Here is a 19,720-nt window from a genome sequence, read left to right on the forward strand (position 1 = left end):
TCTCTGAGTTATTCAGCAACTAAGTTGTTGATAACTGATAGCACTGAGAACGACACATCCATGACAGAAAAGACACAACTTCTGTCTTGGGAAAGGACATTGAAATTCTCTTCTCTGCAGAAAATGCCAGTTTGGGATTACTTGTAGATTTGTTTTAGTATCCCTGATTCAGCATCTTAAGTATGTGTGTGTTTGACTCAGAATCTTTGATATCTTACCAGCTTCTTTACTGATTGAAGAGTTGAATAAAACCTTTGATACATGCTCATTTTCTACTTGGTGAATTATCAACCTAACTTGTAAAAGTCATTAACCCTTGATACACTTGTAAAGCCATGTCCCCTTGAAGCCATGGTTCCATTCTTCCATCTCTCCTTCACTAACATTCTGCTGAAAACTCCATCTGTGGTTGCTGCACGTACCCTTATGGATTACGTGGAGTATAGGGTCTCAGCAACCACCTCTCATATGCCAGAACCACAGAGTGCTGTTCCCATGCTGAGACTGTGGGCTGAAGCTTGAGCTAATCTCACATGCTGTACCTTTCTCATGTTGGTGGCATGGTTTGCTATAACAAACAACACCATAGTCTCATTATCAGCCACCTCAGATGATTACTGGGATACACAAAATAGTAAATATCCCTAACAGACTGAGAATTCTTGCTGTATCCCACATGGCATTCTCTGGCATGGAAACAGCTTCAGTGCTACTCAGATCACTCTAGAGAAGGTTTTTTCAGCCTGTCTCCTACTGATAGTTTGGGAAGTATGAATATTTACAGCGGGGGTCTGAGTGTACAGTATAGGATGCCTGGAGTGTCTTTCTCTCTCTCTGGTCGCTTCCCACTGGCTGCCAGTAGCAGCCTACCCTGTCCAGTTATGACATCCAAAAATGCCTCCAGGCATTGTCAAATGTCCTTTGGACGGGAAAAAGTTATCACACTTAAGAACCATTGTCCTACATCTTGAGATATGAAGAGTTACCATTGACTAACCTTATTTGCCTCATGCACACAGCCAAATAAACTAAAAGAAGTGCTCAACCCTTTCCCTGAGGCCTTCCTTCCAATCATGTATCACTCAGAAGGGTTATGCTCAGGTTTTCTGACTCATCTTTTTCAAGTTTATGTCATACTAAGCAGAAACAGAAGCAAGGAAGGTTCCATTCCTGATTTTCAGTAGGACAACAACAGACTCGGGGGTCTAATATCTCCCCCTCTGAGAGGCATTTTCAAGCCCTCTAGCAGAGCAGTGTGTGTGTGTGTGTGTGTGTGTGTGTGTGTGTGTGTGTGTGTGTCAGGGGTGGTGGTGGTGGGGTGGAGCGGGGGGGGGTGGGTGTTCTTTCTAAATACTTCAATCACTGCAAGGAGCTTCCTTGACTACACTACTAAGAATATCCTTTTCCAGATTCAAGTTGGGCTAGCAGGCTTGCTTAGTGTCTGGGTTTCTGCTATGAGATGAAGTTCACTGGGGTACCTGAGGTCAGGCCTCTGACATCTAGTTCTCTCCAAACTGACACACACAAAAAAGCCATCATTTTCCTGATTCCAGTTAAAGTCCCTTTTATTTATTGAATTTCCTGTGTGTTAAGGGAAAACAAGAATCCTTGCAGTTGTGGGAATGGATTCACTGAAGATGTTTATAGCATTTCCAGCAGAGTTGGGCTCTGAGGGGAAAGTGGTTTTCTTCCCCAATCAAGTGCAGATGTTCACACTGTGTGTGGTGGTGGCCTTTTCATGTGGTGATGATTTCCTTTCCTGCCTGGGTTATGAGCTCCTTAAGAATGAGGCGTCTCATATCCTTCAGTGGCCTCGTGTGTTCAGCACACTGCCCTCAGGCAAATATTTATTGATAGGCTAGCAATTACATAGTTAAGTTCTGGCATGAAACTGTATTTATTAAACAAGAGAGAATGAGTAATGGCCTTGGGGTCACTGTGAGATTTATTTATCAAATATTTAATTTGCACCATCACATGCCTCCATAAAGCAGAAATACAGTGGAAGACAGACAGAACTATACCTCTCCACTGCCTTGAGGAAGACTAAACTTTTGGATGATGGCACTCTTTAATCATGGTTTCTTAAGACTGAGATGAGGATGGATTTCACAAAGTCACATGGCCAGCTGTAGGCTGTGTGGGGTCTGTTCCCAGAGTGTGTTTTAATTGGAGTGTGGTCCCGGGCTTTTCAGTGTTTGGGTCACGGGGTAGCCTTGGCTACAAGCTACAGCAAAGACTGTTACCATCACATGTTGTTTCCTTGGCACTTAGCAGCAGGGGAATTCTGCACCAGGAATCAGCATGACTCTGTTTTAACCAAATCTACTGCGCAAATGGCACACCCTACCACTGGAGCTGCTGTTTCTCCAGCCAGGAAGTGGTACACAAGCTATTTCCATTCCTATCCCAGAGAAGACACACATGAAGAAATGGATTTAGTAAATTGGACAGTGTGACATCAATGAGTACAATGAAGTTTTCCTGTGGGTAAGAAACTCATACTTCTTTCCATTTCTGTGTACAAATTTAGAATTATGCCAGTTTTTAAAAATCTTGAATAAAATATGAAGTGGAGATTTAGTTAGTAGAAGAGCACTTACCTAGCACACCCAAGGTTCAACCACAGTGTTCAGGGAGGTGTGGGGAGGATGTGACATTTTAGGGGAGAAGGAAACTGAACTTGATGCAGAGAGCTGACCTTAGGAGGGCAACTGTGCCCTAAGGGAACTTGGTCTCAGCAGAAACACAGATGCTGACAGTCTGATAGCCTGACTGGAAAAGAACATTTTTGAGCTGTGCAGTCAAGGAGTCCAGTTTCTAACCATGATGTGACCAACACTAGAGTTCTGGAAACAGGAGCATGGGCGTGTTCCACTGTCTGTCTTGTGTAGACAGTACAACTGAGGTTGGGAAGTGGGCTGACTATACCAGGGACTGCAGGAGAAAGATGGCACCCATACAGAAATGCATTAAGTTATATTTCTCCTGATTTGGCTCACTTCATGTTGTAAGAAGACTGATGATTCATTAGTTCAGAGCCTATTTTAAAAACTGCTTTCAAGCCAGGCGGTGGTGGCATACGCCATTAATACCAGCACTCGGGAGGCAGAGACAGGTAGATCTCTATGAGTTCGAGGCCTACCTGGTCTACTGAGTGAGTTCCAGGACAGCTTCCAAAGCTACAAAACTCTGTCTTGAAAAAACAAAAACAAAAAAGCTGCTTAGTGCCTATGCATTCTGTTTTTCACAACAACTTTTGTGCTTTCAAGACACTAAGCCTGGATAGTCAAGGAATCCATTAAAAGCGTGCTTAACTTAACTTGCATCTAAACAATAAGAAAACAAAGGTATGTATTGTGGTTGAATAAGAATTGGGAAAAACAGATAGGCTGAATAGATGTTTATTTAGTGAGAAATAACTTACAACAGAGACAGATGAACACCAGTAGGTTCCTGGTCCCAAGGATGCCTCAGGATGTAAGGAGTAAGGGTTTTTCCTCCCACCGCTGGTCTTGTCCTGCCACCACGCCAGCCCCAATTAACACACGGAGATTCTGTATTTGATATAATGCTGTTGGCCAGGGACTAGTTTCTTATCGGCTAGCTCTGTCTTAAGTATTAACCCATCTCTACTAATCTCCATGCGGTTTTATCTTACCGGAGAGAGGCTGCCAGCATTCTACCCTCTCCGTCTTCCATCTTGACTCCTCCTTACTACTTCCTCCAATCCTCCTTGTCCCCTAGTCCCTCCTATCTTCCTTTCTTATTGGCCAACAGTGTTTTATTCATTAACCTGTATGAGAAACATATTTACAGAATGGCATTTCCCATCATCCGGATGCTCTCTGTCCCAGTCCAACAAGCAAGAGAGCGCTCTGGGGCCCCTACCCCAGACCTAGCTTCCCCATGTCATGTCTGCCCCTGTCCCAACCCCAATGGACGTGGTGAGTGCCACAGGTGCGGACAAAGTAAATTTCTCACTATAGTATGCCAGTGCCTGTCTGTAATTCAAAATCCTGGAAGGCTAAAGCAGGGGAATTGTAAGTCTGAGGATAGCCTTGATACATAATTAACCTTTCCAACCTTTCCCTCCAAAACATACAAAAGAGACCCCCAATCCAAAATGGAGTTTGAATAATCAGGTTATAAAAGGTCATGAGGATGAAGAAGATGAGTCACTGAGACAGATGAGTGTGGGACAGTGGATTCCCTCATGGGTTTCAGGAAGAGAAAACAATCTCGGTGGAAGGCAACATGTGAAATGTGGTCATCATTTGCCATCTGCACTAGCCAGGGTTCTTCAGAGTATCACAGCCAATAGAACACACAAAGTTAGGAGAGGGGATTTAGTAGCTGAGCTCACAGGACCTATTGGACTTCCTGTGAGCTAAAGAGCAAGGGAAATAGGAAGTGGTTCAGCCCAAGAAGCCTGAAGCCTTAGAACAAGAAAGACAATGCTAACTTCCTCATCTGATGTGAAGGCCTGAAAGTCACCTGGAGAGTCACTTGTGCAAGTTCATGTTCAAAGGCTGAATGGAGTGTATTGTCTACATCAGTAAAATGGGAACATGCTCAAGGGGGTGTATCAGGCGGACATATCAGCTTCCTCTTTTTCATTCCATCATTGTTCATGGACTATTGAATGATGTCATCTGTGCTCAGGATGAAGTTTTCTACTCAGTGTGCTAACCTACATGCCAGTCATCTCCAGAAATATTCATGCAGACATTCCTAGAAGCGTGCTTTACCAATATTCTAGACATCCATCTAGCCAACAACCAAAACTGACCCTCACACCTTCATCTCAGGAGTGTTTTAGGAGGGCATAGAGCTCTTCAGGCACATTGTTCAGCAAGAAGTGAAACAGGCACCAGAACAATTGCTCTCACAGACCCATTTCAGTTACTGTGCTGGTCAATTCTTCCGTCAGCCTGATATAATCTAGAGTCATATCTGAGAAGAGAGACCCTCAGTTGAAAAAAAAAAGTGTCCCCATCAGATTGGCCTGTAGCCAAGCCTGTGGGGCACCTTGATGATTGACAGAGGAGGGTTGAATTTGCTATGCATAGTTGTATCCCTGGGCTGGTGGCCCTGTGGTTTTTAAGAAAACAAACTAAGCAAGCCAATATTTAGCATTTCTCTATATTCTGTACTTCAGCTCCTGCCTTCAGGTTCTGGCCTTGAGTTCCTGCTTTGACTTCCCAGCATGATGGACTGTAAACTATAAGCAGAAATAAAGCCTTTCTTCCATGAGTTGATTTTGGTCACGGTATTTATCACAATAGAAAGTAAACTATGACAATTACTGTGAAGCCCACAAGGATGAGCAAGGATGAGCAGCTATAGTAGTGAGGAAAGACTTGGGGTTGAAAAATTTGCCACAAGATAGGGTAAAAAAATAATATGTAGTAGATGCCTTTTCTGTAAAATCCTGTGTTCAGGCACATGTAGATAGATAAAAGAGATACCTAGAAATGTATTTGTCTACCATATGATAACAGTTATCTCAGAACTAAGGAATTTCAGATGGCTTTTGCTTACTTTCTTCTGAGTTGGATTTTCTAAATAAAATTGTGAAAAATGTTTAGTACATTATTCAAAAAACGGAATTACATTTTATTCATTAGAAAAGTATAAATGTATATGGTAGTTAGTAATATAAGTGGTCAGGGCAGCTGTCTCATAAAAAGCTGCTTCTCAATAAGTATATAAGCTGGAAATATAGCTCAGTGAGAGTGCTTACCTAACATACACAAACCTCTGGATTCAGTCTTCAGCACTGCAGAAAAACAAAACAGAGCTGCAACTACAGTGAGTGTCATTGTATCCAGGGATCTCTGGAGATAATGATAGATAGATAGATAGATAGATAGATAGATAGATAGATGATACACAAACAGATAGATGTGGAGATAGATACAGAAAACAAAGAGTCAGAGACTAGGATCCACAGAAAGTAGCAGAGAGGGACAGATAAACAGAGATAGGTAAACAGATCGGTCGATTGATCAATAGAGACAGACAGACAGACAGATAGGTAGGTAGATGATGACAAGTGATGGGAGATGTCATTGTGTATCTGTTTCTCATACTGGTTAATGAATAAAGCACTGTTGGCCAATAGGAAAGGAAGATAGGAGGGACTAGGAGACAAGGAGGAGAAAGGAAGTAGTAAGGAGGAGTCAAGATGGAGTCTGGAGAAAGCAGTACGCAGCAGCCAGCTCCGGGTAAGAAGACCACGTGGAAATACATAGATTAACACAAATGGGTTAATACTTAAGACAGAGCTAGCCGATAAGAAACTAGTAACTGGCCAACAGCATAATATCAAATACAGAGTTTCGGTGTGTTAATTGGGGCTGGCGCGGTGGCGGGACAAGACTGGCGGCGGGCAGAAAAACCATACTCCTTACAGAGAAGGGACATGCTAAGGAATTTGCCCTACTTTGTTGTGGAGGCTGAGAAACCCTACAATCTCTTCTAAAGAGCTGGAAGAGACCAAGAACACCCTTAATGTGAATCAGTCCAAGTTCAAAGACCTCAGAACTCAAGAGGCCAATGATAGTATTGTTAGGCTGAGAACTTAGAATGTGAGTGGGCATAGGTGCAAGTCCTCAGGGCAGAAGGTCCCAGAACCTGTTCTGAAGTCTAAGGGTAAGAAGAAAGTGGTGGTATGGCTCCAGCAGACAAACAGTGAATCAACCTTTCCTCTATTACCTAGTTATTTTGTAGTTCTTAGCCAATTGGACAGTGCCCTCCCATGGTGAAGGTGAATCTTCATCAACCAGTCTACCTCACACCTTTCCTAGGCTGTATCTTCATAGGTCCACAAAGAGCTAATACTTTCCCTGTTGCATAAATATCCTTTAATCTTGTTAGATTGACACCTAATATTAGCCACCAGTGCATATCAATAGACAACGTAATAGCCCTTTGAAGAGAACATGTAGCTGTTATGAACTGAAGTTTTGCACTTCATGAATCTTTATATGGAAGTTCAATCTGTAACATGATGATAATGGGGATTAAGTATGTGGGAAGTAGTTAGCTAGATAGGCTATGAAGGTGACATCTCTACCAAGATAGTCACATAAAAACAAGATTGTCTTATAGAAGTGGGTAGCAGTTCAGTAAAGTTTGTGTTGTAGATTTTAAAAATCTTTTGATGGTGTGTCTGTATACGTCTGTACACAGTGTATGTGCGTGTGTACGGATGCCTGTTCATGAAGATGCATGAATACTACTTCATGTGTGTAGAGGTCAAAGAACAACATTGAGTGTCAGTTCTTGCCTCCTGTCTTGTTTGTCACCATGTATAGAAGGTTAACTGGAGATTCCCCTTTCTCTGCCTCCCATGGCCTTGTGGGAGTGCTGGGATTATAGATGCCTGTGCTACTGAGTTTGGCTTTTACATGAGTTCTGGAGATCTGAATACCAATATCAGTAGCTGGAACTTGTGTGTCACCACCAGTCTCCTGGAGGATGAGACATCACTGAGCTAGGAGGTCTGGGCTGGAGTAGAGGGAACAAGGAGTGCCATGGTAATACCACATCTCCTCTCTGCAGGAGGGAAGGGTTCAAAAGCACTCTAAAAGGGAACACTTTGTGCTCCTTTCTCCAAACTGACCTTGATGCAGAAATTGCCTGGTTGCAACATCCAGACCTTCCATGACAATCCATTTAATAATCTAATAAGATAATTGGATGCCTCATTTGAGATCAGAAAATGTCACCAGGGCCCAGCAAGCTCCTTTTTTATAACAGAGCTAAAGTGGCTTTGCTACCTCAGCAAGAGCACAAGACACGAGAAACACTTATTTTTTTTATTTCCAAACTCACTGCCCTGCTGAGAAATGCAGTCTGGATCAGAAATCTTCTTTTTGGAAAACATGCTCTTTCCTCTTGTCATATGCATGTACATGAACTCCGGATTCCTATAGACTCATGCCTGATTGCTTTTTGAAGGTGGTTTCAATATACATAATTTATTAGATATTTTTACTTTTCTGCTCAAGTCATAAAACACCCTTATCCCTTCATGGAATTCACATTGGCATCCATTCTAGGGAACCAGCTGGAAGAAACACAAGCCAATGTGCTATGCTTTGCTTTCTCTCTTGGGGAGGAGGCAGGTAGAACAATGTGCTTTAAAATGAAATCTGATGAAGAAAGCTGCACATGCTGTAAGTGAGGCTGCCTAGTCTTCAGTGTGTTCTCCCTTTTCAAATTCCTAAATGGAAAAAAGTTCCATATGGATCTACTTTACATTACTTCCTCCAAGAGAATACTGTTGCTATGTAGACTTGCTCTCTGGTGCAGGGGCAGTGCATAAATTTGGAAGAAACCCACTCCCCTTTTATTTATGTAGAAACTTAGCCGATATAGACAGCATATCGTGGTGGCATTAGAAAAACTTGTGGAATTTTTTTCATCACCCAGGTGTTTTCATGTTACTGGTATATAGAGTCATTCTTTATACTCATCATTACTTCAAAATCAAGGTCAGTCATGGTAAGCCCTTTCTGCTAAAGACACAACTGTATTTATGTCATTGAAGATGGAGAAATTGAACTTGTGTACACAAAAATCTTCATTTTGACTCACTAACATTCATAGTATTGGAAGGTACTTTGCACACTACCAGAGGGGAAAGATAATTGTCAATTTTATCTGGCTGTAAACCCTGTGACATGCAACAGAGACTGATCTACCTGCAAGATTTACTAGTGAAAAAACAGTGCCACAAATGCTATTGGATTAACCAACCACTTTTTAAAAACTCTGTGAGACACATTCCATGAGATGGAATCCATGTACAACACTTTCAAGACAGTAAAGAACCTGAGACTAGATTGGTTTCCTAAACAAACATAGCAACAAAAAAGACACCTTATGACATACTGTTATAACTCTATTAGATTAGTGCACCACTCAGTCCTCATCAGAGATGCTTCTTCTTCCAGTATATGGTAATTAAAAAGAGACACACAACTGAGCAATGTGCAGACAGTGACAGACTTGGGGACAGGCTGCCCTAAATGTGTTGTCTTCATCAACAACTCCCTCCCCCCTGCCCCTATCAAGGTGTGGAGATCAATGTGGGAAAAGAGATAGAAAGATTCTTAAGAGCTGGTGGTGATGGATGTCTCCATGCAGATGGTGTCTTTTCTTTTCGTTCCCTCTTTTTTTTTTTTAATGGTTGGTTCAGGAGCTTGGGTTAATTTTATATTTAAAAAACAAGCTGGTCTGGTGGTGGTGGCACATGCCTTTAGTCCCAGCACTTGGGAGGCAGAGGCAGGTAAATCTCTTTGAGTTAGAGACTAACCTGGTTTACAAGAGCTAGTTCCAGGACAGCCTCTAAAGCCTAAAGCCACAGAAAAAGTCTGTCTCTTGAAAAAAACAAAACAAAACAAAACAAAACAAAACAAACAAAAAAAAAACCAAGCTGCTGTATAAAATGTGATTTGAAAGATGAATTTTCTGCCCACAAACAAACAAAAAAAGAAACAGAAAATGAAATGAAAGAATTAGAAATTTTCAGGAAATCTTTTATTCAGTAATTATTAGTTAAGTAACGAATGATAGGCCTCCACTTTTACTGTTTAAATTGAAGGATGTGAATGTTTTCAATATGACACCCATTGACTTTGAGTCTCTTAAATGTGATTAAATGTACAAAAACCTCTGGAAGTTCCCCCAAATTCTGGAGTTTTTCTAATATATGTGAAAGAGTCTCTTTAAACGTTGAGACAATCTCAGACTTACTAAAAGTTTTGAGAATCATACAAGCCATTCCTGAATACCCTTCACATTCATTTTCCAAAATCTAAGGTTTTCTGCATTCGAGCAAAACTCGCTGTCTTCTCAAAGGAAATAAGTAACAGATTATTCTTGAATGAAATATAAATTGCCAGACTCATGCTGCCTGGATTACCATCTTCCAAAGTGGATGGAGTTCATGCAGTTTTTCTAACTATGGAACAAAAGAAAGCCAGAAATCAGGGCTTTTCCTTGATACGTTGGTGAGCACACCAGGTGGACTGACCTCAGCCAAGTGAGGAAATCTATGGTCTTCAGATGTTCTCTGATGACAGCCTCAGCATCTCGGATTACGGAAGCTTGGAGTCTGTTAATACATCCAGGTGTTTTCTCTGATAGTCACAAGGATGTCAGGACAGAAAGAAGTAAGCAAGGCAATGCTGGCTATGAGAACCCTCTAACCATCTACAATCAGGAATCTAATTAGTCAACACTTTTGAATCTTTAGCACAGGGTGTGGCTCCCCTTTTGGAAGTGTGGAGTTTAGTTGATACACCCATATTTGAATTATCATTATTTCTAAAAGCATGCTTTTAGGATTTATCTCGTCTATAGATGTTGGTTGCAGTATGATTCTAATTTTCACTCTTACATGATTTGAGGTTGTTTATGATTATTTCTTAAATTTTTATTCATGTATTTATTGTGTGTACATATGTGTATTGCGAGTGTGCACATGCTGTGGTGACATGTAGAGGTCAGAGAACAGCCTGTGGGAATTGGTTCTCTACATCCATCACGTGGGGCCTGGGAATTAAACTCAGAATAGCCACCTTAGCAGGAGACTTTTACTTACTAAACACTCTTGCCAGCCCCGTTATGATTATTCAAATAAGGAATGGGCATTAGCCTAAAAGATATACTATAAACTATAACATTTATATTGTTTCTAACTACAGACAATATAAATTTTGGCACCTGATTCACACAATGCTTTTTTGTCTCCATTAATCACTCTTAACTTGATACAACCTAGAGCCTCCTGGGAAGAGGGACCTCCAGTTTAGAAATTGCCTCCATCAGATTTGCCTGTGGGACTAATGGTTGATATGGTGGGATCTAGTCCACTGTGGGCATTATCACTCCTGGGCAGATAGTCCTGAGTTGTAAAAGAAAGCAAGCTGATCAAGAATGGAGAACAAGTCAGTAAACATCATGTTCCCCTGGTCTCTGCTTAGTTGCTGCCTTGGCTTCCCTGGGCAATGAGCTGTGACCTATAAGTCAAATAAGCCCTCTCCTCCCCTGAGCTGTTCTTGCCTATGGCTTTATTACAGCAAAGGAAAACAATCAAACCATAATTCTATCAGGAAGCTTGAGTCTCCTTTAACATAAAAGAGAGCCTCATCTTTTTCTTACATTTTGGGGACACAGTAGGTGAAGATGATAGTGAACTGACCAGGGACTAGGCAGGTAAGGAATGGGGCATTTGTAGCTAGCTTTTTCCCAGGTACCATTGTGAACAAACCAGCATTTTCTGGTACAGACGTCTGACATACAGCTGATACCATCCTTTCAGATAACATAGTGGGTGCCTTCTGTGTTGAGGGGACCCCCAGGGAACATTTGAATACCAGCATCCTCTGACATAAACAACATGGTTGTTGGTCAGTGACCTCTTTTATAAAGGGCTTGCTCCATGGGCCTTAATATCCTCTTGATGTAGGTAGCATGAGTTTCTCACACACATACGAAAGACCTCCTTTCTCAAGGAGAAGCTCCTGTTTTACAACCTAAAGAAGACTGGCCAGAAATTAGAAAATAAAATATGATACACTGAAGACTTGAAAAGAAAATGGAATAGCCCCTCCCTTAATGAGATATAGTGACTAGAGCTGTTCCTCACTCACTGCAGACCTTCTGAATTCCAATTCTAAAAGTCCAACTTTCTCCCGTTTCCAACTCCCTTTTCCTGAACTTCAGCCAACATCACTTCAGACTGCTCACCCTGACACCTAGACATTCTTTTGTCTCTCTGAAAACAGCCTGCAAACCATATAGTTGTTGTAGACATCCATTGCTAAGCCTGCCTGCTTTCCTTTTCCTTTTCTTTCCATCCTGCTTTCTCTCTATCTCCCCCCCTCTCTCTCTGGCTGTCTCTATCTCTGTCTCTGTCTCTGTCTCTCTCTTCCTCTTCTCCACTGTCTCTCTCTCATCATTGGTGACAAGGTTTCATATAGCCCAGGCTGGTCTCAAGCTCACTATGCAACTGAGGATGTCCTTGAACTCATCATCTTCCTCATCTACCTCTAAAGTTCCAGGACTGACATTTCCTTGATTTCAGTCTAACTTTAGAAAAGATAGCAGTCGCTTCCCAGCCCCCTCTTCCTTCCCCTTTAACTCAGCCACTGTTGAGAGCTCTATCTGGACTACCCCATTGTTTTCTCTCCCTGATGACTTCTGTAATATTGTTTTTGAGTTTCCTTATGAGAGCACTTTTAAAATTCTTTTGTCAGCGAGACAAAGAACCTGTAAAAGAGACCCATTTGATGCAGTATGCTTGATAGTTCTGGTAAGTGGATGTTAACAGACTTAAGGGCACTGAAGGCAGACCCCTCCCTCATAATCAACTACTTGTAAAAGCAGAAATGAAAACTGTAGGATTTTGATTACTAGTCAGAAGACTGAGAACTGAGTCATATCTCTGGACCTGGGTGGAGACCTGGCTGGGTGGAGACTCAGCTGCCTTAAGATCACTATCTAGTGAGGGCTTAGAACAAAGGCATGTCTTTCCTCCCTAAGAGTTAGTCCAAATGAGTCTTTCAAACATTTGGGCAGGGAACTGCCCCTTAGAAATGTTTATTTGAGAAACCTTATGAAACAGTATGAAATCTGTCTGAAAATGTGGGTTGATATTCTTGCCCTCCTCACTGAGTGCTTCCTCCCCAATGGCCCATTAGGCCACTGTTCACTGAGCCCTTGAGAACACCCACTTTACTCTGTAATGATCTCTGTTTTCTACACTGTGCTATCTCATCTGAATTCTCTTGATGCATCCCATGGTGACCAGGGAGTTGAGGGGAGTTCAGGGAGAAAGACTTTGATAAGTGCTTGTGTTTAGATTTAGAGTTTGCATTATAGTCACATTGGAGGTGTCACTGAGTGTTCCATGCATTGTAGCATTGAGATATACAATATGAATTGTGAATTCCCCCATAGTTGATGGTGTTAACACTGATTTCTTAGTTAATGCAAATCTGTCAGATTGTTCTTATTGTTTCTGCAATAAACTTTTGTGATTAACAAATATTATGAAGAGTTTGTTAATATCCTATTGCTCAACAAAATGTCACCCATTGGTTTTAGAATCCATTGAGAACCTCAAATGAGCCCATTTTCACAATGAGCTGAAGTTCTCAGGGAAAAAAAGCATCAAATGTGCTAATGATTCTACAGTTCTGACTGATGAGAAAGTCTGTCACAGTGAAGAGTTGGTGTGGCTCATATTTGAAGCTAAATTTTCTTTGTTCATCATTAGTCCTCATAATAGGTATTTGTTGCTTATTTCTGTTTGTGATTATCAGGTATAATCATTTAAATTTTTGAAAATGTATTTTTGAGAAAGGGTCTCACTATATATCTCTGGCTGTCCCAGAATTAACTGTATAGACTGGGATGGGATCAATCTCAAAGACAGTCACTTTTTTCTACTTCCCAACTTCTGGGATTAAAGTATGAACCATAACACCAGACTAAGTGAAATCCTCTGGAACATATTAACAGACCACTAGCATCATGAAACTGTAGCATTGAAATATGGTAGAGTAGCCTGAACTCATGTTCTCGGGCCATCATATTTGCTTTCAGAATACATTATTATTTTTTTCTTTTTCTCTTTTTATTCTTCTCTCATACAATATATCTAGACCACAGTTGCCCCTCTCTACACTCCTCCAAGTTACCTCTCACACTTCCCTTCTCCTCAAGGTCCACTTCTTCAGAGAAGAGCGGGCCTCTGAGGGATATAAACTGAAGATGGAATAACAAGTTACAATAACACTATATACAAACCCTAATATCAGGCAACTCAATAAGGGGAAAAGGGTCATTGGTTGTCATTCCCATGAGTATGCCTCTATTACCCATGAACATCTTGTAGGCAGGATAGATTGTAGGTAGAAGGTTTTGTGGCTGGATTGGTGTCCCAAGCCCACTACTGGAAGCTGCCTGGTTGAGGCTCCACATCCTCCATTACTAGGAGTTCTTACTAGGGTCACCCTCATAGCATCCTGGGAGTTTTTACTGTACTGGGTTTCCACATTGCCCCCGACCAATGCCTTCTAATTCCTCATCTTTTCTCATACTCTTTCCCTACATCCCCTCTCCATCTCACTTGATCCCTCCTGGTCTATTACAAGCAGTTTCCTGCCAGCCTGGTCCCACAGCTGAATCAGCTCCAAATAACATGCAGAGACAGCGTATTAATTATAGAACTGTTGGCTGGTTACTAGTGTTTCTTATTGGCTTGTCCTGTCTTAAATATCAACTCATAATCACTAATATATGTATTTCTACATGGTCTTATCAGAGAGAGGTTTTGGACCTCTTACTCCTCTTAGTCCTACATTTTGACTCCTCTCTACTATATCTCCCAGAGTCCTTCTTGTCTCCTAGTCCTGCCTATCTTGCTTTCCTATTTGCCAACAGCGTTTTATTCATTAACCGATAAGATAAACATATTTACAGAATGATATCTCCCATCATCTTTCTTTTCTGTCTAAAATAAAAAGAAGGGTTTTAACTTTAACATAGTAAAATATATAGCAAAAAAGTAATCAAATAAGAATTATAGTTAACAATATTTAGTCCATTAACATTATTAGGAATTAAAATATTTTATCATCTATTCTACCTTTGTGAGTCTAAAATCTTATTTGTAACTTATTTTTAATCCTAACTGAGGAAAACTGTAACCATAACTATCTGTCTTTAACTCCATCAAAGACTACAGAAGGATATTATATAAACTCTAGAAATGACAGAGACAACTCTCCTGGTCAGTCATCTTCTGTTCTTCTGTAAATTGGCATACCCATCTTCCACCTATAGGCCATAGTGTGTCTGGCAGACTCCTCAGCAAAGCAGGTAACTTTAAACTGTCCACCTGTATTGGCAGTTTGTCAGTCACTTTTTTCTGTGTCCTGCAAAATGTCTAGCAGACTCTTCAATGAAGCAGAAACCCTGTAACACTGTCCATCTTGTTTCAGCAGTCACTTTCCTGTGGGTCCTGCATATCTACTTTATAAAGTATATAGTTAAACACTCTAGACAAGAGTAGCATCTTGCCCAAATGGCTAGTCTTGTCATATTGGAGGCAAACTCCATAATGAGTTTCTTCAATGTCCATCTTCCTTTCTGATTCAGGTGGTTTTGCCAGGAGCAGTTATGTCTCACTGTCAAGAAAAACCCTAAACCATTTTAAATGCCATATTCTGTAGGTTATTGAAAGGTTTGAAGAATATTTATCCATCTCAAATATAACTCTGTATATATAGAAACCCTAACTAGCCTAACTATAAGTTTTGACTATCATAGGTAACTATAATCTGTAGTAAATTATATATTACCTTTTAAAATGAGCTACATAAACACAATACTTAAACAAGAGAAGAAATATACATATCACAAAATTGACTTTAAATTTGTATCAATAAATGAAAATCTATTCCAAAACAATGTATTCATTTCTATACCATAATCCTCTTTTTATCTCTAACACAAAGAACATAACTGGTACACCACACAGTCCTCTACAGGACAAGCAGTAGTTGAGAGATCTAATCGTACTTTAAAAGAAATGCTCAATAAACAGGCAGGGGGAACCAAGACACCCAAACACAGATTGCATAATGCATAACAGGAAAACAGCTGCAGAAAGACACTGGACAATAGAAAAAAAAACTTCTGAACTAAACAAGCCAGTGTACTTCAAGGATGTATTGACCTCAGTATGGAAACCGAGATATGTGCTATGTTGGGGTGGGGGTTTCACCTTTGTATCTATAGAAGAAAAGCTGTGGATACCATCTATGTTGATCAAGATCTGAGTTGAACAAGAGAAACCTCTTAATGAGGAGAAATGACAAGTCATCTGCCAAAGTAGTTCCCATGAGTTGTGTGGAGACCTCTCAAAGGTAGGGGAAGCGTTCTGTTCTTGTCTTTATGGGAAGACAGAAAGCACCCATCTTCAAACAGCCAAAAGACACTGAACAAGTAGGTACCTACAGAAGAGAAGATAGCATTCCAGAAAGAATTATCTTATGAAGAGGAATCTGATATACAATACCAATATTTAATTCTAGTGAACTATTTCTATACAGAAATCTATTTCTCTTTACTTCCTAGTACTCTTTTAGTCCCAGTTCATGTAAACCAATGCTATCTTTGGAGTTGGATTTGGCTTTTCTCCTCTAAATTCAAGCACGTTGTTAAAATTAAATTCACATTTTCTGCCTTACATCAAGAAGTCAATTGGTGTTAAGACATAAAACAAAACAAAACAAAACAAAAACAAAAACAAAACAAAAACAAAATCTGGGGACTGTCGTTTGCCTAAACTCGGTTTTCTCTCTGAAATCCTAATTTTCATGCTTAATGTTGCCTTTCCCGTTATGCATATCTTCTTGTGAATTATCTTAATAATTATTAGTTATATACAACTTACATTGTTATAGATTCTTATATGTTGTATCTTACGTAAAATTAAGTTTTGTATTCCTTTCTCGGATCATTTGTATATTATATTTTGTCATCTTATATAAGATCTTCTTTCTGTTTAAGATGTTTTGTGCACAATATCTTTATCATATTTTATGTATGTATACTTTTACATATGTTCAAGACATTTTTTATATCGATACAATTTAGGATATTTTTATCATGTTGTACTATACAGTTCTACCTCTGGTCAAGACATTTCAATTTTACCTCTGTTTTAGGGATTTATATATAGCTAAAACCATTGTCCTTGCTAATTACTTAGGGAAGTTTCAACCATTCGTATAGCTAGGTTCTTGAGTATTACAGATTATCTCTTCACCCATGTTTCTTGTACCTATGTGATTGGTAAGACATAGATGTTTGATCTTCAAACACTTTATAGGCCTTCAGAACATGGCATTTAAATGTTTTAATATTAGTACTCCATTGATATGAGACACTATTGCTCCTGACAGCACCAAGCCTTTCCCAAGAATATGTTGGGCACTGATGTCACTCCTTCTGGAGTCCATCTTCTCCTTGGCTAATGGCCTCTTGGGCAAAGAACTGCCCCAACCTCAACTGTTGACTTTGGACATGCTGTCTTACTGTTCTTGCAGGAGACAAACATAGAAGACTGCTGAACTTTGCCAAGCCAGGATAAGACAGCCTTTCTACCTCCTTTGTTCTGTAGTGGTTTGTCAGATACTCTAGGCCTTAGCCAAAACTGGTTGCCCCAATGCTTCTGTGAGACTTTAGGTGACTGTCCAGGTTCCCTGCTGTTTCTGTCTTCACTACACCTTTTGGAAGCTGCTGGCCTGCACTTCCTGCCTACCCTAGTATTGCTTTATTCCATCTCAGGTCTTTGATGAGGTTGAAGATTAAACTGTCACATTTATTTTTCTTTCTTCCTAGATATAAATATTAGATACAAGACTTAAGCTTTATAGCTTAGAAAAACTCTATAGTAATCTCTATTGTGCCTTTACCCTCGGACTGGATATGTAGTTCTTGACACTTGCTCTTTTTACCTCACTGGCTCTAGGTCTTGATTTTGTGTGTTCTTAATTTTCCTTTTCCTGGAGCATACTTGATATTTACTGTCTTTGTATATAGTTTTGTTTCAAGCCTACATCTTTTCTTTAGACTAAAAGAGGAATTGTAGTGAGATATCTACTCCACCAGCACCTGTTGCACTGACCACACCCATTGGGGAGTGGGGGCAGGTGCAGGCATGACCTGGGATGCTAGGTCTGGGTCCTGGGCCCCATCACTCTCTCTTGATGCCTGATCAGAGGCAGAGAGCATCTGGAGGCATCCTTGGGATGGGAACCTAGAGACGATCATCTGCCTGTGGTATAAATGATTTCTCCCCGAATAAACATCCATCCCAGATTCTTATTTATCCATGATACTGGTCTCATTGCCACCCACCCCTAGACCCCCACAAAAATCTATTCTATTTCCTCTTCCCAGAGAGATCCACGTGTTCCTCTTAGAGTCCTCCTTGTTACTTAGCCTTACTGGACCTGTGAGTTGTATCATGATTATCATTCATTTAGCAGCTAATATCTGCTTATAAGTGAGTATATACCATATTTATCTTTCTGAGTCTGGGTTACCTCATTCAGGAGGGGGTGGGGAGTATGGGAGGGAGTGAGAGGGAACTAGAATTGATATGTAAAATAAGAAAACATTATATGTATATTTAAAATACACCATATAAGCAAACTGAAAGAAAAAAAAGCACAATCACCTCATTAGACGCAGAAAAAGCCTTTGACAAAACCCAACACCCCTTCATGATAAAAGTTTTGTAGAGGGTAGGGATACATGGAACATACTTCAACATAATAAAGGCAAATTACAGAAAACCTATAGCCAACATAAAATTAAATGGAAAGAAACTCAAAGCAATTCCACTAAAATCTGGAATAAGATAGTGCTGTCCATTCTCTCCATATCTATTCAATATAATACTTGCAGTTTTAGCTAGGGCAATAAAATAACTGAAGATCAAATGAATACAATTTGGAAAGTAGAAAGTTAAGAATGGTCATTTGCAGATGACATGATAGTGACTCCAAAAGTTCCACCAGAGCACTCCTACAACTGATACATAACTTCAGGGAAGTGACTAGATACAGGATTAACTCAAAGAAATCAATAGCCCCCCTATATACAAATGATAAACAGACTGAGAAAGAAATCAGAGAAACAACATTCTTCACAATAGCCACAAATAATATATGGAATATCTTAAGGTAACTCTAACCAAGCAAATTAAAGGCCTGTATGATAAAAACCTCAAATATTTGAAGAAAAAATTTGAAAAAGATATCAGAAGATGAAGATTGGGAGGGAGAGGGAACTGGGATTGGTATGTAAAATAAGATTTTTTAAATTTAAATTTAAAAAAAATGGAAAGATCTCCCATGCTCACGGATTAAAAAAAAAAAAAAAAAAAAAAAAAAATCCTACCAAAAGCAATCTACAGATTCTATGAAATCCCCATTAAAATTCCAACACAATTCTTCACAGACCTTGAAAGGGCAATGCTTAACTTCACATGGAAACAAACAAACAAACAAAAAATTCAGGATAGTTAAAATAATACTAAACAATATAATTTTTATTCCCTTTAAAGTGACAGATTGCTTTTGCACTGACAGCTTTGACACTCAATGTGCATTCCCAGGGACAATCCACTTTAATAAGAGAAGTAACCCAGATTAGCAGGAGATCCCGGCATAGGCTGTTTGTGCCCTGCTATCCAGTGTTGCCATTATGGGGCTATGACTTTTCCTTAGTTTTATCACTGGCAACTGGTTTATTCTGAGCTGCTTTTTTGGACTTCACTTTGCTTTTCAGAAGACATGGTTTCTCGGAGCATTTGGCTGATTTTTGTTTGTTTTCAGAATGTTCATTTATCTTGCCAGCATTTGCCCCCTTTCTCTGCCACTCTCCTTGTTCAGCATTTGCTGTGTTCTCCCTGATTATGACAGCTATGCCACTCTTAGTTTAGGTGTTCTGTGAGTCCCTACCTGTTCACAGAGATGCTGAAGATAGAGAGCAACTATTCCCTTCAGCCCAACAGGGTAGAGATTTTAGGGTAAACAACACCAACTGTGTAGCATCCCATAGCATCATAGGAAACCCTGAAAATGTACTCTGATCCTAGGTCAGAAGGAATTTCATTGGC

Source organism: Phodopus roborovskii, unplaced genomic scaffold, assembly GCF_943737965.1.
Source record: "Phodopus roborovskii unplaced genomic scaffold, PHOROB, whole genome shotgun sequence".
Classification (NCBI taxonomy): Eukaryota; Metazoa; Chordata; class Mammalia; order Rodentia; family Cricetidae; genus Phodopus; species Phodopus roborovskii.